The following is a 26,366-nucleotide window of genomic DNA, read 5'->3' on the forward strand; positions in this document are numbered from 1 at the left end:
AAAATGGAAGGGATTTCTATTGAATAATAACTGAAAGGTCATTAGATGTTCACTATCAGCTGACTGACATATAACAGAAAAGTTAGTGACAAACTAAAGCGTTATTGAATAACTGTAAAGTGACTTAATCTGAAACATGGTAACTGGAAGTTGAGTGAATATAATTAAAATTAGCTTATTGATTACTGAAAGCTGACTTAAAACTTAATCAAGTGTGAGTAAAAGATACCCTAAATGTGGACGATTGATCGGTAAATGATGACTGAATGAAAAGCTCGGAGATTTGTTTACTGTAACCAATGGAAATACTTACGGGGGACAACTCTTTCAAGCTTTAAATTGGGGTACCCAAAGGGGATTTAAAAATACAAATCTGAGATTTAAATGCTTATATATTTTTTGGACAAAATTCCCCCTGATAGTGTCACCAATGTAAATATCTAAGGTTTGTTTTTCATTACCAAGTTTATAGTTAAGAATAGTATTATCAAAAAATAAAATGAAATAAAAATAATAAATTAAATGTACATATTTTATTTAAATGCAAAAATGAATAATAAGGAGTAAAAATACACATGTTTATAAATATAGATAAATAAATGAATATATATTGAACGTGAATAAATAAGTGCTAAATAAAAAATACACAGAAAGTCAATGAAATACACAAGCATATTCTTAAGTAGTATATCTATTAAATATAATCACTGCATATCACAGCACACAAAACAAAATTAGAATTATATAAAAAGTTAAATCCTGTTTCGCTTTTTTTAAACTAAAACTACTTGTATATGCATACTTATATTTATTGTTTGTTTGGTTTTTGTTGTTGTTGGTTTTTTTGGTTGTTGTTTTTTTTTTTTTTTTTTTTTTTTTGGAGACAGTATTATTCTATATATCTTATGGTCACTTTCCTTGATTTGATTTTTGATTTAATGTGTACGTATTTCATTACATATATAATATACAATTATACAATAGGTTTGAGTAATATATCTGATGACTTATGAGGTTCTGATTTTCCTTCTACGAGCTTTTTGTGATATGTCTTGTACTAGGGCCCCCCCCCCCCTAAATTTTGAATTATGATGTGATTAACACGAACTATACCATCGTACATTTAAAACTGCCCGGTGGAGAGAACACTACAAGGATTGTAACCTAATGGTATTTTTTTTAATATTTAGAATATATATATCATTTTTTTAAAGTCAAGTGGGGGTGGGGGTGGTGGTAGGGATAGCTTGTCGGAGTTGTCTAAAATTCTTGAAAAGCAGAAATAAATAAATAAACCATAATAAAAAACCACCAAGTTATTTTCGCAAAACTTTCAAAATCCTACATTTTTCAGTTCTTCGGATGAGACTGCAAAAAACAAGGCCCCGTGTCACCGCAGGTGTGACACGATAAAGATCACTCCCTGCTCTAAGACCATAAGCGCCAAACATAGGCCTACATTTTGCAGCCCTTCACCGGGAATGGTGACATTTTTTACCTAGGCTTCGATTTCCATTTTTAAACTTGGGGAGGGGGGAGGTCGTTCATCCATCATGAATATATTGAGTCAATATTCATAATTTCAATCTTACATTCTTCAGTTGTCAGTTGAGGGGGTTGGGAATTCATAATTTGTTTTTGCTTTCCGTTATTTCTGTACGTTTAAAGTTACCGGTAGTTATTTTCAAATGCAAAATTAGCTATATAGGTGAATTGCCACCCTCCACTTTTTTTTAAATAAAAGAAATGTACAGTAAGAATGTACGCTTGAACTGATGGATTAAAACCATGTCGTGAATATGGAAAGCTAAGCCCCAACCTAACACACCCATCCACATATTAAGCTATATATCAGGAACCACTGGGCGAATTTCTATAAAAGTTAGTACTAATCATCATTGAGTAAAAGACATCCATGTTTGCTCAATTCAGGGACTCATGGGGTAGGGTGGGACCACAATAGGAAATCAAAATTTTATATGGGAATATACAGGAATTCTTCTCTAGAGTAGCAGGGCCACATTAAATCATATCCCAATGCAAATTTGCACATGTTGTGTGGATTAGATTTTAATGCCCCCTCGAATATAGTCAGATAATATTGTTTTGTCCTGTCTACAGGTACGTATATATGAAACTTTAACCGTAATTGCTCATAACTGTTGAATGGTGAGTGACAGAGCTGTCATATTTCATATCCATATTCTTTAAAACTTGATCGATTGATTGATTGTAGATTGTTTAACATCCCTCTCAAGAATAGTTCACTCATATGGAGACGTCACCACGGCCGGTAAAATTCAGGCCGATGCTCGGCGCTTATGGCCATTGAACAGGGTTGAATCTTTATCGTGCCACACCTGCTGTGACACGGGACTTCGGTTTTTGCAGTCTCATCCGAAGGACCGCCCCATTTAGTCGCCTTTTAAGACAAGCAAGGGAGTACTGAGGACCTATTCTAACCCGGATCGTGCCAATACTTTATTTTGGTGTCAAAGCTTAAGCCTTTTGATCTTGACCTTGAATAATTAAGGGGTTTAACCTACTTTTAAGGAAACTTAACCTATCTTACCTCATGAACTATATAAGATAGTGCTTTCACAATATGCATATACATTACCTATGGTAGAGACTTAAATTCTATGCACAATGTTTGACCTTGGAGTTTGACCCAGATTTCAAAACTCCAATCTTACTCAATTGTAGTTTTTAGGGATTGATCAATCATGTTTAGCTTCACCTGGTCATGACACAGTTGAAATTCTATGTTTCACTACTAAGAATTCATGAAGAGCGAACGATGAACGAAATGTGAAGAAGAACAATTGATTTACATATTTTATATAACATACTGATTGGAGTTATGAGATTGATCGGTGTTTGTTATTTCACCTTTCATTCTGTCATGGTGTACAGTTAATTTCAAAGGTCACTATTACATGGATGACGACATAAGACTGCTATATTTACCTCCTCGACTTAAAATCTGATGCCACCATTGATGGATACGTAGAGGTATCATGAAGGTAGAAATAAATCCGGAAATCAGGTTCACTGCATGCAGTGGTAATTCTTGACTATAGTCAATCACATTGTTAAGTTCTTAAATATACCAACGTTGTTTAGAAAACATTTTTGGAAGTTGCAATTAACTATATTCATTGGATACATATTACGTATGATGAAAGGTGAAGATAACGAATAGTGATCAATCGCATAACTCCTCCAAGCAAAAAAAAATAGATAGTTGGGCAAACACTGACCCCTGGACACACAAGAGGTGACATCAGGTGCCTAGGAGGAGTGAGCATCCCCTGTCGACCGGTCACACCCGCTGTGAGCCCTAAATCCTGTTCAGGTAAACGGAATTATCCACAGTCAAATCCAATGTGCAAGAACGGCTTAACATTAATGAAACACGTCAGACAGCATTTGACCCAATGGTATGTTGTATTGACGAACTAAATCGTTATTACGACCATAGCATTTGCTGACTTCAATCGATACTGATGGAACCCCTGAACCATCAACTTGTTCGTCAGTAGCGTACCTCGATTTAAAAACTGACTATACGCAGAACAAGCTCTTGCATATTAAATTAGTTGAAATATATAAACACTATATGCAGGTGAGGATGGAATATTGCTACATAAATATGGGAGGTTGACGATGGAGAAGCTGAACTCATCCCGTTTGTCATACAGTTGAATTGTCATTTTGCCGTTAATGTCTATAATAAAGGGGGGGGGGGAGTCGTTATTGACCTTAACAATCGAGAGTAGTGAGGACTATTCAACATTCAACCTCCTTCTGTTTCATAACCGGAAACACTTCAAACGAATTTTCTTGCATAACCGATACAGTATGACTTAGGACATGAGTAGCCGTGCAAATACAGCCACGAATATTCAAGATAAGGCAAACTTGTATCAAACAATTAATTATACTGTCTAAAGAATAACTTATTTCCATAATAACTTTTTATTCCGTTGTCAAACTTGTTTACATTGCACAAATGTTGGATTGTGATTGTCCTAATTATTCATTTTGTGCAGAATCTAGGCATGCGAAATTTAAAACGGATGGTAGTTTGATAAATCATGTAGCATTGTTTACTGATCGTATTTAAAATTCAAGTTAAATACTTTTCTGAACATGACAAAAAAATGTCAAAGAATCAAATTTGGGGTTAGAAACGTTTCTTTTTCAAATAAAAACGTCTTTCGGCGTACTGTTTTTAGCACTTTGTTATGGGGACCGGCAACATTAATTCGTTCCCTTGAAATGTATATCTCAAATAGGCAAACGTGCTAATTCCTTGTCAAAATTAGTATGTAAAGAACGGTTAAACAATTTGTATGGAACACATCAGACAGCATTCTACCCAAAGTATGTACCTCAGTGTTAAAATATATAAAATCTGAAAGCAAAATACAATTTCAATGTTCACGTTCACAAAAGACACTTGTAGATTATTTCAACATGGGTATACGCGGAGTGAAAGATTCAAGTAACTTGTGTAATCCAAGAAGCTAGTGATGTATGAATCACAAACTGACCGTTTTATTTCTCTGTATTTTATCCTATCGTTATGTATTTCAGAACCCACAATATATGTAACAGTTGTCTCAACAACTTAACGTTCATATGTTATTGACTTGTAGGAATTTAAAATAAAGGCATTCTTACAACGTTTGACTCTTTACTCTTTGAGCACTAAACCAATCGAATCAAACTGTTTTTACTAGACCTGACCTTACATTTACTAACCCTGACAAACTATCAATAAATATACTTACAAACTTTACGTTTGAACTAAAACGTATTTCATCATAAACATAGTCTCATAATTGATGTTTTTATTTCAAAACATGATATTTTTGGAATCTTTAAATTATACCCAGCACGGTCAATCTTCAGTCCATTAAGAATACGATGACTTAGACCATTTAATTTATTTATATTTCATCAATCTGCTTTGTTTGCTGACGTTTTCTTCTCTTCTCTTGAGACATCTTTCTATACGGACAAAAATCCGTATTTAGATAGACAAACAGCTGTGAGACGTAATCTATTAATTTCGTCAAAACTCCCTTGCGTTAAATAGAAATAAACTGTGTTGAATTAAAATGAGTTCAATTTTACCTTTCATATAGCTTTACCAGACAGAAATTTACACACTTTTTGATTTTAATTAATAGCGTGTATATGTCGTAATTATCACTTCCAACTGCGACTTATTTATTACAACTACAAATACACACTGTGTCATCACGCGATATACATTTGTTCACAAATACCGTCCACTTATTCTCTTGTTAAGAATAACATACTCAGTGAAACAATATGAATTTGAATTCAATTTATTTTTAAACACGGCCAGTCAGATTAGTAAATGTAAAACTTATACGGTACCAATTTTGATGCACCAGATGCGCATTTCAACAAAATACCATTTACCCGATCATTTAGTAGACTCATTTGGTTGGGGGTGATGTATTGTGTAATACCTCAATATCTAGACTTTGACGTTCAGTTGTTGTAAAACTTATACGGTACCAATTTTGATGCACCAGATGCGCATTTCGACAAATAATGTCTCTTCAGTGATGCTCAACCGAAATGTTTTAAATTCAAAATAACTATAAAGTTTTAGAGCTAAATATAGCGAAAAGCAGCGTGCCAAAAAAGTGGACCCAAATTCGTCCAAGGATAAGAGCTATGCATGAGGGAGATAATCCTTAATTTCGAAATGAATTCATAAATTTTATAACAGCAATTAAATATACATCCGTATTTTCAAGATGGTAACGAAGTACTTAGCTATGTCTCTTCAGTGATGCTCAACCGAAATGTTTGAAATCCGAAATAACAATGAAGTTTTACAGCTATTATAGGGAAAACAGCGTGCCAAAAAAATAAAATAAGTGGAGTCAAATTTGTCTAAGGATAAGAGTTATGCATGAGACAAAAATCACTGTATAGTACATGATTCATTGCCATTTGATGCAAAGAATTACAACCCTTTCACCAATATTTAAAAATTGGCAGTCTCAATATCACTGCATGTGTTCATTAATGTCAATTTTGTTTTGTTTATATTTTCCCTACGTTGTCATTATAACTTTGTACATTGTGAATTTAAGTTTGTTGTGACGTGAAACAGTGCGAAATACCATAAGTTACACGGTACTGCAGTATTGTTTTTTTCGGGATCTTTGTTGCATTGATACCTGTCTTGACATCGCGCGTTATCTTTCATACCAACACGGTGTTCTGTTGTCATGATAGTGCTATTTTTTCTTTCATTCTAAACATACGCTGTTTTATTGAGCACAGTTTGAATCACAAACTCCTAGAACAAGGCATTGTATTTCTTCGGTGTGGTCTGAAACTTCGTTAAACTCTATATTGTTGTGGTCTAATAAAATAATTTTAATCATGCCATAACAAAGCTTAGGATACATAGTAGCATTGATCTGCATAAAAACCTACAGATGAATATGTAGTTGATAACGTGAACCTTCCAATAGACAAATATGCGGTAGTTTTCATTATATCACTAGCAGTGGTAGGTCATTGGTTAAAACATTCGCATGGTAAACCAAAAGATGTTGAGCTCAAGACCTATGAATCACCTACAATTAACAAGTGAGAGTCATGTATTTTAGCAACCTGTTTTAAAACAGATCTTCGATGTTGCAGTGGGTTCTGGCACGCTAAATAATCACCAATGAGACGGCTATGAACGGTTAGGAGCGTTAAACGTTCACATCAATACATGACAAAACGAAACATGCATTCTTAAATATATATAATGCAAAATATTACCGTGCAATTCAGCGAAGAAAAAAATAGCGCTTGAAGTGCCAAAGAAAACACATAAAAAGCACATGTCCTGATAGTAGGTATGGGGTTAGCTTCACCTTGTCATAACACAGTTGAAGTTTTATTTGTCGCTACTAAAGAATAGGTGACGAACGAACTATGATTAACGTATGGGAGTTATGAGATTGATCAGTGTTCGTTAACTCACCTTTCATTCTGCCATGATGTACAGTTAATTTCAAAGGCCACAATTACATGAACGAATATATAAGGCTGCTATATATAATTCCTCGACTTAAATTCCGATGCCACTAATTATGGATACGTAGAGGTAGCATGGAAGTAGAAATAACTCCGGAAATCAGGATCATCACATTGTTAGGTTCTGTTTTATACCAACATTGTTAAGAAAACATTTGGGACAGTTTCAATTAACTATAGTCAATGGATATACATCACGTATCATCAAATGTGAAGATAACGAACAGTGATCAACCTCATAACTCCTACAAGCAATACAAAAAGGAGACTTGGGCAAAAACAGACCCCTGGACACACCAGAGATGGGATCAGGTGCCTAGGAGGAGTAAGTATCCCCTGTCGACCGGTCACACCCGCCGTGTGCCCTGTATCCTGTTCAGGTAAACGGACTTATCCGCAGTCAAAATCAGTGTGCCAAGAACGGCTTAACAAACGGTATAAAGCACGTCAAACAGCATTTGGCCAAATGATATGTTGTATTGACAAACTAGATCGTTATAACTACCATAGGATTTGCGAACTGCTGACCTCAATCGATACTTTTGAAACCCCTGTACCATCAACTTGTTTGTCAGTAACTTGCCTCGATTTAAAAACCGACTAGACGCAGAACAAGCTCTTGCATATCGAATCTGTTGAGGTATATAAACACCATATGTAGGTGATTATGGAATATTGCTACATACATGTGGGAAGTTGACGATGGAGAAGCTGAACTCATCCCGTTTGCCATACGATGGAGCTGTCAGTTTGCCGTTAATGTCTACTTTATATATCCATATCTAAACAAATCAGAACACGTTTTTATTGACTCATGAAAGACAAAGATAACGAACAGTGATCAATCTCATAACTCCTATAAGGCATACAAAATAGAACCACTGGGCCACTAGCAATACCAGGGATCAGGTGTCTAGGAGGAGTTAGCATCCTATGTCGACTGATAACACCCGGCGCGAGCCCTATATCTTGATCAGGTAAATGGAGTTATCCATAATCACAATCAGTGTTCCTAGAACGATTTAAAAATCGGTATAAAACACGGCAGACAGCATTTGACCCAATGATATGTTGTATTTTGGAAGTAAATCATCATGATGACCATACGATTTGCGAAATGCTGATTTTAAATGAGATTATTGGAACTCCTGCAATGTCAGTTTGTTTGTCAGTAGCCTGCTTCGATTTAAACACTGACCACATGCAGAACAACCTCATGCGTATCGAATAATGTGATTGTACCTTTCTAAATTATAATCATGACTATTACTGGAAGTGCCTGTAAAATAATGTAATCGAGTTTTCAATCTCATTTGTTAAGAAATAGAGTAGTTATTGTGAATCACATCATCCGTTGTCAAAAATAATTTAAAGAGAGTATAGCATTTATCCAGTTACTGCTATTAGATGTATACATTTCTTTCTCTTTCAGGGACCTAGATGGCAATCAAATAACAAAGATACCCGAGACAGCATTCTCTGGTCTGGTGAATTTACAAACTCTGTAAGTGTGTTTTACTTGTATTTTTTTAAAACAAAGAAAACGATCAGAAAAGTATCTGTATAATACCCACTTTACGAAAGACAAAAATACATATCTAGATTTGTAAAATAAAACATCCGAATCTTTATCACACACACAAAACAAGTACACTCGTGTCAAGATGAATTTTCAGAATCTCTAGTCAGATTAAACTAGAAAAAATAGTCACCACAATGATACCGTTCAATTTGTGAACATGTCGTCTATAAAAGAAGCGCAATATTTTGTTCCTATGTAAGGTGAAGATAACGAACAGTGATCAATCTCATAACTCTTATTACCAATACAAATAGATAGGTAGGCAAACACGGACCCCTGTACACACCAGAGGTGGAATCAGGTACCTAGGATGAGTAATCATCCCCTATCGATCGATCACACCTGCCGTGACCCCTATATCCTGATCAGGTAAGCGGAGTTATCTGCAGTCAAAATCAGTGTGCCAAGAATGGCTTAACAATCGGTATGACACATGACATACATCTTTTGACGCAATGATGGGTTGAATTGACGAACTAGATCGTTATAACGACCATAGAATTTGCGAAATGCTGACTTCGATGGAGATTGTTGAAACCCCTGTATCATCAACTTGTTTGTCAGTAGCCTGAACCAATCTAAAAAAAAAACCTGACCGTATGCAAAACATGTTCTTGCGTATCGAACGAGTTGAGATATTTGAACAGCATATGCAGGTGAGAGTTGAATATCAATGCATGAATATGGGATGTTGTTGATGGAGAAGCTAATTCCGTAAATCACTAAAGGAATACAAAATTGATCATGGGGTAAATACAAACCTTTGAAGACATGAGGCAATGTCAAGTTGTGGATGCTTAAGCAGTATTTCCACACCAGGAACTACATTCAGCACAAACAATGCGTATTGCTCATTTAACAAACTCATCTCGCAATGTATTACTTCGCCCAGTAATATAAACCCGCAATAGTTTATCTTGGTTTTGACTGAAGTCATGCCTAAGCAACTGCGTTGTGAATTACCGCTTTTTTTCAGCAGAATGATTGTTTGGAACGTATGGCTGACCGCAATTCTAAGTATAAACTACAGATGAAACGCTGTTATGGTATATGTTGTGCCGTTATGTTAAATACCTGTAGCTTTTTAAAAAAAATTCCAAATGACATATTAGACCACAACTATTTATTTTGTATTGCTTATAAGAGTTATGAGATTGATCACTGTTCGTTATCTTCACCTTGCATGTATGGTGTCTGAGTACAAACTCAATCTTCCCATTCCATACTATTGTGTTTGCACCTTCATCCATGCATTTGATTTGTTTTCAAAACCACGTTTCCAAAGCATCTGTATACATTGTATATGGTAATATTTATGTAGATAAAGTATAATAAGGGTCAACATTTTATTCATTCCCTGGGTAGTCAAAATCAATTCCAATAATTGGTGAATAAAATAATTTCTAGTTGGTATCAAATAGAATCAGTCACAATGTAAACCGAAAAAGGTAACGTCGTCGCCAGTGGTCAGAATTAAACGTTACATCAAATATACAGAATCAATAGTAGTCTATAGCAAGCAGAATCAATTCAGATATACACACAATGCAGTAAACAGAAGCATTACTAGTATGTAGCTCATGACATATCATATGGTATTCTAAATAATTATACGTTATCGTAAATATAATCAATCCTATTCGATGAAGAGGTGAAGAAAATTATTTAATGGTTACTAAATTAAGAGTTGGACAAACACAGACCCCTTGACATATCAGGGGTGTAATCAATCGGCAAAAGGGAATTACCGCATCCCTTATCAATATGTAACACATTATCTTCACCTTTCATATGGAAAATTGAATTCCGATGGAAAGCAAGATCAATCTAAATATACAGCAAACAAAATAAACCATAGTGTACAGTACACAAAATCAATCTTCGCGTATACCAAGTAAAAGCAGTCTTAGTGCATGGCAAATAAATCACTTTTTGTAAAGAACAATTCTTAGAAATTAACAAATATATTCAATTTTATTATCGCTTGATTCCCTATTGTTCAACGTCGCTCTTGAGAATATACGTCACCATTGCCGGTGAAGGGCTGCAGAATGTACGCTTATGCTTGGAACTTATGACTTTTAGGTAGGAGGGATCTTTATCATGCGAAATCTGCTCTGACACCAGGACCACCCCCATTTAGTCACATATTACGACAGACAAGGAATATTGGAGACCTACGTTAACCCGGGTCCCCACGGGATTTAATACAATCGTTGTTGTTATTATTATTATGTTATTGTGATAAGTCAATATTAACAAACTATTAGCATCCATGACTCAGTTACCTTTTGTTTGTACCTGCCAACATCAACCATAACTTCAGAAGTCTGCACGGGTCTCCTAATTTTACAACTGAACAACTTAAAATATATTGCCAACATATGAATAATGTTGGTTTCCCCTCGATAAAGTTACATCAACCCAAACGATGTTATTCCGCCATTCATTCTGGCGATTATTCTTTACTCGAGGGTCGTTACAGGTATATATCAATCTTTTATAATGACCAGATTTTTTTATGTCTTCCTGGTTTCGATGTAAAATAAGGAACTAAGTAACGAGGTCACCATTACGATGAGTGTTTACATTGTATATAGTGTAGCATATATACAATTTGTAACATGTAGGGGTCACCCAGCCAACTGCTGATTTCGCTCGCTATTACTTTACTTGCGTGATCAGGAAAGAGACTCAACAGCATCACTCGAAAATATAGCTCATTATCGAGGCAGTATAAGTTTCATGTTACACTGTTCGCTACACATATCCCTGCTCGGGAACCTTTGCTTAGCGTGAGTCCTTTCTGATTTTTTGGCATCTGCCTATTAACGACATCCGCTGTTCCCGTCGACGACAGCAGTGGTCGTTCCCGGAAGAAGCCACGTCCTTATCCAGAGATTCCAAGATACTCTAACTGAAGAAGGCCTTCTAGCAAATAGCATAATTTGATATAAATTGAACCTCTGTCTTCTTCTCCGCCTCTGTTGTATGCAAGGTGAATATAACGAACAGTGATGAATCTCATAACTCCTACAAGCAATACAAAATAGATAGTTGGGTAATCACGGACCCCTGGACACACCGGAGGTGGGATCAGGTGCCTAGGAGGAGTAAGCATCTCCTGTTGACCGGTCACACCCGCCGTAAGCCCCATATCCTGTATGTAACTGTGCTACAGCTATGGTTCGTCCCTACCTGACATTATCTGTATCCATGGTATTGTCATTGAGTTCACAAATAAAGGATTTTAGCTCCCTGTGGCTAGTCTGCTCTTCTGTAAGGAGAACCTCTATTTTTTTAAATATTTTTGTCTCGCAATCTCCAGTTCCCTCTGTCGCTGGACATCCCTATTTTCCAGATGAGGCATGCGATCTTGAAAGATGAAAATCTGATTGGTAATCATGTCTTCCTGTTCAGCATCCAGGGCTTCATATTGATGAGGTATATGGTTGAGCTTTTCTGTCATCCATGAGCTATAGTTTTCTTTAACTTCCTCAGAGGCCCTGGATTATTTGTTTTTCATTTTCGCGAGCTGTTCTCACCAGTAAGTATATTTTCCTTAAAGCGTCATGTTAGTTTGGTTATATAACTCTTGATAACGTTTTGTTCTGAAATCCACATCTTCCAGCAGTCATTGTACATTTGTCTCTAACACAGCCTTACTTCCTCTGTTAGCTTCCCCCTCCTCCTAACAGTGTTTCTACAGCTGTACAATTTTGCTTTCATGTATGTCCTGAGCTTCGTTATGTTCACAATTTATTGCAGTTCATTCTACTTTTTTTCACTTCTTTGCTTCAATTGCAAATTCTCCTCTTTTAAAAAATGACATAACCTCCAGTTGTTTGTCACACTGTGTTATAATTTCCTCTCGATATTCACTTTTTTGTTTCTTTTCCTCCACAAATGTTCCCTAATTTAATATCAGTTTCCCTTCCCCGTCGCCTTGCATCAAACAAAATTTGGCTTCATAGATCATTCTCACATATCACATTTTGATATTTGCAATTTCCCGCATTCCATTTTTGCAGCATTAATTCCATACTATCATAGCTACTGCACGTTTCACTGATGATCGTTCGTTTGTGGCGACATCGTTTGGTATAACTTGGTAATTTACCCTATTTAGTAAATATCTGATTGCATGTTTCGTTGTCAACTGTTCATTTACGAATACTGGTTATGCTTTGTTCAGCAATGAATGTATTTTTTATGAAAATGGCAGAATATGTTCTTGATATTGTAATCGCTGTTTTATGGCAGAATGAAATTCCGAGATAATGGACCTTGCATCTGGACTAAGTTGAGACGCAAATGTAACTGAATCATCCTTCAAGCAAAAGGACAACTCCTCTGTCTTTCTACGGGCAGTTCAAGGACATATCTATGAAATCATGTTTGATTGAATGCACAAGAATTTCTAGACTGTGTTGTTTTTTATCCTTGAAAATTGGCAATCTTGTTTGTTGCTCATCAAGATTAGGAGTTTCGTTATTTTCCTGAAATTGGTTCTGATTGTTGCACAAATTGTGACCAATGCAAGGTGAAGATAACGAACAGTGATCAATCTCATAACTCCTATAATGATATATGGTAATGAGAGTTTATATATCTATTATTATCCTGATAAGAAAATTGTGATCCATTGTGTGTTTCTCTCCACATGTAGCTGTTAGGCATAAGTTTTTCCGAGTTTTTTTTATAGCCATCATTGTGATTATGCATTTAATATTTGACATCGAATGTGCCACTACAACATATCACTGGGTTAAATGCTGTCTGACCTTTCTCATACCTAGGTCTTTCTTGGCACAATGATTTTGACTATGGATAACTCAGTTTACCTGATCAAGATGCAGAGCTCATGGCGGGTGTGACCGTTCGACGACAAATTCGTAGTCCTCCTAGGCAAATAACCCAACTCTAGTATATCCAGGGGTCCATATTTACCCAATTCTCTCTTTTGCATTGATTATAGGAGTTATGATATTGATCACTTTTCGTAATCGTCATCTTTCAGTCTGCATCATTGGCTGCATTTACTGCATAACATCCATATGTGCCATCATCTGTTGTTGCATGATCTTCATCCATTACATGGCGTCTTCATTTTTGTGTTTCTGTTATAGGCTGACTGAGAATTTCATGTCCAGATAAACTACCCTGCCTTGATATTTCATCTTGCATTTCTTCCCTTTGAAGTGGAAATGTTTAATTTCCCATTGCATTCCCTTCAGCGTGTTGAAGTTCCTCAGTTGTTTGGGATGGAGTTGTCTATTTCTCAAATACACGCCTTTCTCGTTTTTCTTTTGTTTATTTAGAGATACAATTTATTTATCAGAAAAATAAGGTTTTGTCACCTTTTTGTCACCCTGGTTCAATAACAGCAAAAACAAAAACAAAAACGCTGCCGTCAACTGTTACAGCACTTAGAGTGGACATTGTCTTTATTGAAATGGACTTTACCTTTGAGGTTGTTTTTATACTTGCTAGGCATCTATTGGGATATGACGTCATTCAATTTCATTCCCAAAATGCAAAACGGCAGTTTCCGTATGTGCATCTACCATAGTTTCATTATTACGAAAGTGTTCAAACATTTCGGACATTTAAAGCAAATATCGCTTATCATAGTTTATGCTAAGGTGTGTAGTTGAAATTACAGCATTTATTGTATTGTGTATGCTTATAATATCACAATAATAGTCGTAGATAGTTATAATGTATTTATTTTAATTCAGATTGTTGAAATTTTTGTATAATGTTATTAAAAACCAATTGATAGGCGAGTAACCTTTCACAAAATCGACATGTCAGTATGCCAATAACAACGTTATTTAATTAGATACACAGATATGAACCAGAAGAAGAAGACTAAGTGATGTTGACTATGATATATTGACTCCAAATATGGATGAAAATAAAAATGGTTGATAGATAAACTGTCGTTGATAATGCAATGTTGAGTTAAAGGTCACATCAGGGTTTTTTTTCCAATCACGTGACCAACTTCCATTAAAATACAATTACAGTGACAAACAGAATAAACCCGCTTATATGATTAAGAGACAGAGTTTCCACCGAGTTTGACCAGTCGACACGATATTTTTTACTCCTCCTAGTCACCTGATCATACTTCTGGTTTGTTCAAGTCTCCGCGTTTTCCAACTCTAATATTTGTATACTTTATCGCAGTTGTGATTTACATCACGAGCCTTATTTTCACCTTTTCTTTGTACAATTCAAACTTATGCAACACAGACTGATTGATCACTGTTCGTTATCTTCACCTTGCATCTAAATATCAGGAAAATATTAAAGATTAATATTAAATTTACTTACTCTTTAGTGGACATAAATAACAAATCCAACATAGAACAACATATGTATCGCTCAGAAAAAAACATCAACAGTGCACACGAGGATGAACCAATTCAAGATAATGTCCATAGTCATAACGTTGTTTAGTGTTGTAAAATATACAATCTAAGTAAGTACCACTTGAAAATGAATGAATCCGATGTATTTAAGAGGTTATCCATTACGATATCAGGCAGAGGTCGGCACATGCTATCTCTCAGATTTTCATGAAACTTGGTGTACAGGTTCCTGCTGACCTAAATATTAACTTTGCCAAATAAAAAGTCTCTATCATGTTTAGTTTGGGTTCGACATTGAAAAACAACTTCGTGCAAAAAGGTCCCGAAATATTGGAAAAAAGTGCTATGTTTGAACAGCTCTAAAATGACATATAACTAAGAAATAGAGAAACACAATATTTTATATGGTAGATATACACTATATGCAATAACAAAGAGGGTTTGTGTGTGTATATTCATCCAATGAATGAATTTATTAATTGTTAAAATTGCACATATTTCACATCAATATATTTTACAAGATAATGATCAAAATTTAAGATCTCATAAAACCCAATACAATGTCTCATCAGAAATAAATTATGTATAACCAGAAACTTGAAGAGGTGTATTTCAAGTTACAAAAATAGATTCAGTGGGAAAAGCAAGGTTTGATGGTGAAAAGTTGAACTGAAATCTCCAAATTTTCAATAAGTGCAAAAATGTTAACTACTTAAATGAAGATTGTTGAACTACATAAATAGAAATAAATATGAAGTAGATATAACCAATCAATGATTAAAAGATTAAACTTCATAAAAAAATTACTAGAACATATGAACATTCAGAAATAAATGGCATGTCTTTGTATACAGTCTATATAATAAAGACCAAAAAAAAAATGCCTGTGTGAATCATTATATAAAATTTTACAAAGTTGATATTTTGATGTCATTTCTGATAGAGGATTTGAGATAATAGTTAATTAATTAACACACATATCTGAAGTTAAAATTATTAGTAAATTAAATTTTAATCATTTGACTAACAATAACAATCTTAATTCATTCACTCGCATTGCAAACTTAACATTGGCAGATGTAGACGGGGGAGGGGGTGTTAAAACATACCCTCTCCCTTTCTCTGGGACATCTAGATAGTTATTTAGCATTAACCAGAAATTTGTTAACTCTCTTGTAAAGCATTTCCATTTGCATTCATGAAATAATATGCCAGATTTCATTTTCTGCCTACATCAGATTGGCAGGACTTTAATGCATGTTTACTCTGGTGTTGAAATAGATATTGACCACTTCCAGATACAAGAAATGTTTGTTGAATTTTACCCAGTGACGGAAAATGTTCAAAAAGCATCTCCAATTGATGCATAAAAGGTTAATTAGCAATGAATAATAAACATATATATTTTATCGATTCATCGGAAATGACCTAATGCAGATCTTAGATCATTTTTCTGGACCGTTAGAAATTATGAAAATTGGCACTGGATGTATATTGATACATGTATATTAACAATTGATACATTAGTATGGTATCTTATTTTGCCACCCCACCACTCTCTTCTAATTTATGTATAATGCCATAACAGTGTTTCTTTTGAATATTGGTTCACAAACAGGGATAAAATTTGTGACTTCAAAAATTGAGATATGCTGCTAACATAGAGTTAAAGTAGTGGTCATCATTTGATTATCTTTTTCAGCTGCAAAGTGTTTCTATGAAATAACTGTCAATAGATCTAGATTGAAGTGGAACTATGAGTTATGCAATTCCCTTTATAAATTCAGAAGTCTTTTGTCTGTAGTAATTCTATGTTCTCTCCAAAGCCTCTTCCTATATTGGACTCAGCTGAGATCTAAATAAGAATTAATGGAAATAAAATGATGAACATGTTTAAATAGCACTGTAAGCAATGCACTAAGGAAGTCAAAATCATATGGTTGATATAGTCGCAAGGTCAAAGGTCATGGTATAACATAAATTATGGTCATTACACATTTCATGTGAAACAAACTAACCCAATACCTTATCCCTCAAGATATAACAGATCTGGCAATAATGAATGTTTTTCAAAAGTAGGTCAACAAGGTCAAAGTCAGAAATTCAAAAGTAAAGCTCTTTTCATTAGTGATCTATAATATGTGCAATCTATATCAAAGCCCAATCCAAGATGGTTGAGAAACTTTATACCAGTTTAAAGTTTTTGAAAACCATGCCATTTTAAAGACTAAGGTCAGGTACTAAATTAAACGTTTGGTACTAAAGAATATACACATTTGTATATCATTATGTAAAATATCAATATAATAAAATCTGGGTTAAACTTCAAAACCAAGGTCACAATACCAAACAGCATGGTATCAAATGGAAGTTCTTGCCATAAGATATCTAAATACTAAACATAAAAGACTCACCTACCTTATATACTTCAGGAGAATATAAATATGAGAGCCCTATTACTAACATGAGCAAGTTCCAGACAGACATGACCCCCTCCCCCGACTTCAGTCGTGGGCGCATAGTATAAATGAATCAACACAACTTAGGAACATTTGCATTTTGAAAGGATTTAGAGTGGCCCTGCTAACCTTGAAAAAGAATTTATTTTAATTTCCTGTATATTCCCATATCATACTTTGATCTCCTCCATACCCTAATTCTTTAGCCCCTGAATTGAACAAAATAAAATTTACACTACCTGAAGATCCTTGCATATGAATATGACTAATCATTGACATACTCTTCTTGAGAAGAGGATTGGTAAAGATGCTTCCTTATATTATCCCTTATAAAACTTTGACCAGCTATTATAGCCTCATCCTACACCCAGCTCATGAATTGAACTAAATCCAATCTACACAACCTGGGAATGCTTGCATAATTTAATTACATTAAACGACCCCATCCTATTTTTGCCTTTTCTTGATGATCTCCTTTCAAAGGGGGCATGGCCTTTCATTCAAATGAACATGAATCTCATTCACCCAATGGGGCTTTTGGTTTGTGCCAACTGCAAAGTTTGATTTAAATTGGTTCATTGGTTCTGGAGAAGATGGGAATGGGAAATAATATGATCACAATGATGATAACAGAACCCAGATAATTTTTTGATGAGAAAAGCTCTCTTGAGTCTTCAGCATTTCAAAACATCACCTCTGATTTATATATATATATATATATACGAGGTAGTGTTTGAAATTTTTTAAACAAGAATTGTCTGAAGAAAGTTTAAAGCTTGTCGAGTGGGTTAAAATCTTTGATAACAGTCATGAATTAAAAATACATGAATGTGCATGAGGAAATCATCTGTTGTGTGTGGCATCACATAAAACTTCAATATGAAGGGTCAAGGTTGTAAGGCAAAAATGTTACTATCATATGACATAAGGAACACACATTTCTGTAATATCCAAACCCCATTTCTAATCACTGTTATGTTATTGTCAAAGTTAAAGTTTTTATATTATATATCTATGTCTGTCAATTGTGTTAAAATAAAAGGATTGTGACATCATAACTTTGGATCCCTTTGATCAGGATTTGTCTCAAGAAATATACATGTCAAATGTGGAATTAAGCCCTTATATGTAATAGTTCTAAACTTACATAATTTAAGAATCATGACAATATGACAAGGTCAGATGTACCGTGCTCTGAATTTAAAATCTTTTGATTGAAATAAATAAATATACTCACTGATACAGTATGATAATTGGCTTACAGTAGTGTTGATTTGACTATCATTATTTTCCAAATCTGTAATGAAATGGGTGTTTTATTCATTATCAAGCTTTGGCATATACATGTATGTCACACCAATACACTTTAGTATCTGTGTGCATGCATACATGTATCAATCATCAGATTCTGTGTCATGTTAAACCATCTGATTTTTATAATCCATTCAGCTTAAATTTAGAGAAAGAAACAAGTAAATTAATGATTAATTGTAAATCTGTACATGCAGTTACTACATTAACCTTTAATCCCACCCCACACACACATACTGGTTCGTAAGTTGCAAGAACTTGTTTCTAATCCTTTTGTATATAGTATATACAATAAAATATGTTCAAAACAAAACAATGATTCTTATAGTTGAATAATTCCACATATAAATATATTATTATTATTTTTATAATAATTGTTCGGTTTTTGTCACATACATGCACGTACATATACTACCCTTTCACACTGATTCATTCATTCTTTAATAGTTATTAAATCTGGGAACCCACAAAACAAATAGATGTGAAAAGTAGCTAGTAAAAAAAAATCAGTAAAAAATAATCTGATATAATCTTAATATAGGTATGTACATAGTTTGCAGGACAATAAACATCATTCATTTTTATAAACACTTATTGATTGTTACCACCTTCATCTTGTTTTTGTGTGATTCTATTGTTTCTTAATTCAAGGATTTGTGGATGAACATTGTGTTCTACATATTTTGAAAACTCCTACTGTTACATTAAAAAACAAAAGCCCAGATTTATTCAATTTTTTTTTTAATGTAGGGATTTGTTACTTTAATCATTATTTAAAAAAGAATCATTTCATCAAATGAATTGTTTGCATTGACACATCACGAGAACTTGCATCAAAATTGTCTAGCAATCAAGACAGAGTTTTCAAAGAAAAATGACACAGAAAATTCGACATTGATACTTACCACTTCCAACGGGAAAAACCACTGACAACTTGAAATAGGAAAAAATATTTCCATTAAAACATTGAAGTTTACTGCTCTGTCTGCTTTACACCTTCCTTTGTGTAGTAGATAACAACATTTGGTGATGGTTACCTCCAGTAAATCCCCAAAGAATCGCAATTGCCTCGGCATACTAGTAAGCATCTGCACCGTGCACGATAGTTTAAGCAGTTAGACTTTTTCGTCGAATTCGAAGTAAATCTATCTCGATCTGTACAGCAGGAGGTCAATATCGGTTGAATGGCACACGCAGTTCCAACTTTAAAATATCTTAAATATCCACTTATGTCTTTTGAACAATTATTAAGGGTCGACAAATCCCTAAAACAAGGATCACTCCTAGAAAAACTTCACGTTTATATCACTTGTCAGCCATATCTGTTTACCCACGAAACTTTAATAAGGTCCCTGCTGAATATTTATTTTTCACCATCAAATTAATAAAAAAATATTTCCACGTTTACACTTGATAAAAGAAATCGAGATAAGTGAACTGTGTTCTAAATAAATACTTTTTTCTTCGGAAATTACAATTTATGCAAGTTTTGGATCATTTTACATTTTTTACGCCAAGGGAGGTAACTCAATTTACTGGCTTTTCGGCTACTTCTGTCAGTAAATCCTCAACAATAGCATTGTTCCCCAGCAATTTTATTGTTTCATCTTAATTATTAAGGGATTTTCTTCAAATATTGCCTATACTTTCTGGACAAATTTTATTGTATTGGGTATTATTTAACTTTACAAAATGATCGTTTTCTATAGATTATATAGGGTCCTCGGATTTATGAAATAACCCTAGTTTTGGCACCTAACAATGTTTTTTTGTGAAATTCACTTTACATACGATAAAATTGGCGTATGACCTAAACTTTTATTGGATATGAATAAAATTTTGGGGAAATGGATGTGCCAGCCATATTATAGCTACTACCTGATATTTCCGTGGACGGCCTCTTAATTGCAAAAGACACATTTTAGATGTGTAAATTCAAGCCACTACATTTGAAAACAATATCCATTGACAGTTGTGATCTTGGGTAAATAAAGAAGTTAAGTGATTGTTCATAACTGTCATACATTCACCAGTCCATGCACAATAGGGTCATTTGCAAAATGGAAGTGTGTGTTTTGCACGCTGAAGTTTTTTTTTATTTTAAATTCTGAGTGACCATAAACTGGCCTATGTTGTATGCAAAGTGAAGATAACGAACAGTGATCAATCTCAAAACTCCTACAAGGAATACAAAATAGATATTTGGGCAAAATAATATATTAATATAACCTAACCTCGTACAGTTTACGCTTCACATAATCCGCTTCAGTGATCATAAAGCTTAAACTGCACTACTCTAGGTATATATCGTATGATATAGGTCTCAAGTTTTTAAAACCACCATGCACAATGTACATAGTGTGGTGTTACAATACCAGCTACGTTTTCCTCGAAATGATAAATGATAGAACAGGATACAAGCACGATATGATGAGATACATATAGGCTACGATAAGCTGCACACACCATGCGATGTTATAAACGAAAAACCTGATAAACGCAAATAAAGTTCTTCATGATAAATGTAAAACGTGATAAACGCGCTACACCATCAACGCAAAACGCGATAACTGATCTTCATGATGAACAGACAATCTGATAGAAATGTTGTAAATTCAGAAATAACTTAGACAGAACGAAATGTTGAGAGTTACAAGATTATGTTGATATTAATTGAAATATATCAATATTCACTATGTACCAGACAGGTATATCCAAAAAAATCCAATTGGAAGGCATTACTGTATTTGCACAAATAATTACCATGTTTTTTGTTTGGTTCTGTACTTCCTGTTATAAATGATGCAATTTTTCAAAGATGAATATGTGTTTCTTCTGTTCAACATAAACCTTTTGCTATCAGTAAAGGAAACTCCTTGCAAGTGAAATACTCAAGTTTGAAACGCCTTCATTAACCTGAAGGCAGATTTATATTTTATTTGTTTACTCATTTACTAGATGAAGATACTCGCAAGCGCAAAAAATTGAATTGTAGCTGTTGACTTTTAAGATTTGGGGGTTTTATACATGAAGTTTCAACTTCAAACAAACATTAACACAGGAACCACTAATATAATGTATATTAAATTGAAAACTGGAGCATTCATCCCTTTTAGTTTTGAAAAAAAAGATACCTTGACTTATGTTGACTGCATAGTAGTGTGATGGAACCGGGCATATGCAAGGTGAAGATTACGAACAGTGATCAATGTCATAACTCCTACAAACAATACAAAATAGATAGTTGGGCAAGCACGGACCCCTGGACACACCAGAGGTGGGATCAGGTGCCTAGGAGGAGTAAGCATCCCCTTTTGACCGGTCACACCCGCCGTGAGCCCCATATCCTGATCTGGTGAACGGAATTATCCGCAGTCAAAATCAGTGCGCCAAGAACGGCTTAACAATCGGTATGAAACACGTCAGACAGCATTTGACCCAATGCGAGGTTGTATTGACGAACTAGATCGTTATAATGACCATCAAATTTGCGAAATGCTGACTTCAATCGAGACTGTTGAAATTCCTGTACCATCAACTTGTTTGCCAGTAGCTCACCTCGATTTAAAAACTGACTATACCCAGAAGAAGCTCTTGCATATCGAATCAGTTGAGATATATAAACACCATATGCAGGTGATAATGGAATATTGCTACATAAATGTGGGAATTTGACGATGGAGAAGCTGAAATCATCCCGTTTGTCATACAGTTGAGTTGTTAGTTTGCCGTTAATGTCTACTTTCAATAAAATATCTAAGTATGAAGCAGAAGTTGACGACTCTGTGGTGTCCTTTATTTCGAGCTCACAGGGATATATCAAATCAACATATGAATGAAAGCTATCATTGTTAATAGACAAAACGTCATCGATATATCTAAAAGTCGAATTGAAGGTCACAGCGAGAAATTTTTTCTTCTCACGTAGAAGTTTTTGAATAAATTCTGCTTCATATGAATATAAAAACAGATCAGCTAACAAAGGAGCACAATTCGTGCCCATGGGAATTCCAACAGACTGTTGGAAGACCTGATCACCAAAGACCACGAAGATATATGATTAAGCCTTTACCACTTTTGCTAGACATACATTAATCAACGATTAGTCACCTTGCTCACTTTATTTATCTCCCTTTCAGTTTGTACGTTAATCAACGAAACTAGTTGGTGTCTTCCTTCTCATTTGTTTCACCGTCGCAGTGGCCTATACCTTATAGACTTCACCTGACATACGGAATGCCGGTTTCGAATCCTATCTGCGACACACCTAAGTCGTTAAAACATGTAATAACATTTCCATCGCCAAACACTCGACATCAAAGGTGGATGTCACAGGTCCTCTAAGATACCTTAAAAACAGATATTCCGTAAAACAGTAGGTACAGTACACTGCCCAATGGCCGTAAGTGTGGGAAAAGACCTAGATTTGAAGCCCTCCATTGGTCTTGGTTAAAGCTCCATATGAGTGACACAATCTCGAGAGAGACGTTAAACAAGATAAATCCAATAAATAAATCCCCTTTGCTTCCGATACCCGTATGCGGTCAATTTGTGCCCAATCGGCTGATTTCCATAGGTAAGGTGTAACAACCCCACCCATTTGATTGATTGAAATGGAGCAACACTAAACAATCACCTCTATAACGTAGCAATAAGATTCATTTATATATAAATACTTTAGCCAAAACCAGATGCCAATTTAGCCTCTATCTCTGTACAATAGTCCTAAACTTGTAAAAAAAAACCCATAAGGTTTGCTTACCATAAACAATGTTAAGCAACATATGGCATGCGTGTTCTATGAAAGATCAATTGAAATATACAGTTTTACCAAATATAATTCTAAACAAAAACGACCAAACCCCTCTTGTTTGCGTTAGATAACGCTATATTTTCCGGTACTTTGCTCGCCAGCCTGGACAATGGATAAGATATGCTATGTTTAGTATGATATCTTCATCTACCATTCTGCCAAATTTGCAACTATGTTAAGAGTATAATTCATACCTCCCCAGCAAGATCCACATAGATGCAATGCTACAATAATCCCAGCAAGTTATTTCCACTTCACCACGTTGTTGCTGACACGTGATTGGTTTTCTAAATTTAGAAGCCTATACACAGTAATAAAAATGTCATGGTCATAATATAAAACAAAAATCATTGCAGCGTAAACGATTTATTGACACTCTATTTCCCTGAAATAGCTCTAAAAGTTTATTGTTATTTCGGATTTCAAATATTTCGGTTGAGCATCACTGACGATACATTATGCAAGGTGAAGATAACGAAAAGTGATTAATCTCATAATTCCTACAAGCAATATAAAAAAGATAGTTGGGCAAACCCGGACCCCTGGACACACCAGAGGTGGGATCAGGTGCCTAGGAGGAGTAAGCATCCCCTTTTGACCGGTCACACCCGCCGTGAGCCCCATATCCTGATCAGGTAAACGGAGTTATCCGCAGTCAAAATCAGTGTGCCAAGAACGGCTTAACAATCGGTATGAAACACGTCAGACAGCACTTGACCCTATGCGAGGTTGTATTGACGATCTAGATCGTTATAACGACCATTGCATTTGCAAAATGCTGACTTCAATCGAGACTGTTGAAATCCCTGTACCATCAACTTGTTTGTCAGTAGCTTAACTCGATTTAAAAACTGACTATACCGAGAAGAAGCTCTTGCATATCGAATCAGTTGAGATATATAAACACCATATGCAGGTGATAATGGAATATTGCTACATAAATGTCATAAATGTCGAAATGCGCATCTGGTGTATCAAGATTGGTACCGTGTAAATTCTACATAATGACCCCTGGGTACAGCCCTCTGCTGGTTGACTGTTAGTCGCCGATGATCTTTACAACTCAGTAGCTAAGTACTTCGTTACTAGCTTGAACATACGGATGTATATTTAATTGCTATTGTGAAATTTAGAAAGAAGCACAATCCGTTCACCAACATCTGAAATCAAATTTAGGAATTTGCAGTTTAAAACATCACTGATTGTTTTCATTAATGACAAAATATTGTAGCATTTTACCTACACTGTCTTTATAATCCTGTACATTGTGAATTAAAGTTGCTTTTTTGTTGCGTGAATCAGTGCGAAATACACTTAGCTACACAGTACTGCAGTATTTTCTTTATCGGGATCTTTGTTTTATTGATATCTGTCTTGACATCGAGCGTTATCTGCAATATTAACACGGTATTATGTTGTGATGATAGTGTTGGTTTTTCTTTCATTCTAAATACACGCTATATATTGAGCACAGTTTGGATCAGAAACTTCTTGAAAAAGGCATTGCATTTTTTCGGTGAAGTCTGAAGCTCCGGTAAACTATATACTGCTGTGATCCAATAACAATTAATTTCAAGCATGGCAGAACAAAGCTTATGGTACATAGAAGGAATAATACAAATTGGGATGTAGTTGATAACGTGAACCTTCCAAATTACAAGTCTACAGTAGTTTTCATCATACCACTGGCTGTGATAGGCCATTGGTTGAAAGGTCCGAGAGTCATGTATTTTCGTAACTTGTCTTAAAACAGATCTCCGATGTTACGTTAGGTTCTAACACGCTAAATAATCACCAATGAGACAGTTGTGAGCGTTAAACGTTAACATAAATATATGACGAAACGATACATCCATTCTCAAATATACATAATGCAAAAGTGTTGCAGTGATCAACCTCCTAACTCCTATCAGCAATAAAAAAAAATTCCTGGACCAATGGAGTAAGTATACCCTGTCGACCGATCACACCCGCTGTGAGCTTTATACCTTTATCCTAAGTGAAAATCAGTGTGTTAAGAATGGCCTAACAATCAGAGTGAAACACGTCAAACACCATTTGACCCAATGATATGTTTTATTCTGAAACTGGATCACCATAACGACCATATAATTTGTGAAATGCTGATTTTAAACGAGGTTGTTGGAAGCCCTGCACCATCAGCTCGTTTTTCAGTAGCCTGTTTCGATTTAAAAACCTGATAACACGGAGAACACGCAGAACACCCCCTTGTGTATCGAATGATGTGATCGCACCTTTCTGAATTATAATCATAAGACTGTTACTGGAAGTTCCTGTAAAATAATGCAATTGTGTTTTCCAGCTCGTATTCTTAAGAAGGATAACTCAACTGACAACTCATCTGTATGACAAACGGGGTGATTTCAGCTTCTCCATCGTCAACTTCCCACATTTATGTAGCAATATTCCATTATCACCTGTATATGGTGTTTATATATCACAACTGATTCGATATGCAAGAGCTTGTTCTGGGTATAGTCAGTTTTTAAATCGAGGTAAGATACTGACAAACAAGTTCATGACACAGGGATTTCAACAGTCTCGATTGAAGTCAGCATTTCGGAAATTCGATGGTCGTTATAACGATCTAGTTCGTCAATACCACCTCGCATTGGGTCAAATGCTGTCTGACGTGTTTCATACCGATTGTTAAGCCGTTCTTGGCGCACTGATTTTGACTGCGGATACCTCCGTTTACCTGATCAGAATAT

At 35.0% G+C, this 26,366-nt stretch overlaps 1 protein-coding gene across 1 annotated transcript in view; it reads left to right on the plus strand.

Annotated features, from left to right (window-relative positions):
• LOC130049293 (leucine-rich repeat-containing protein 70-like) overlaps positions 1–26,366 on the plus strand; it is a 1,034,056-nt gene that overhangs the window by 957,698 nt on the left and 49,992 nt on the right. The window lies entirely within an intron of this gene.

The sequence above is a fragment of the Ostrea edulis genome, chromosome 8 (assembly GCF_947568905.1).
Source record: "Ostrea edulis chromosome 8, xbOstEdul1.1, whole genome shotgun sequence".
NCBI classification, from domain to species: domain Eukaryota; kingdom Metazoa; phylum Mollusca; class Bivalvia; order Ostreida; family Ostreidae; genus Ostrea; species Ostrea edulis.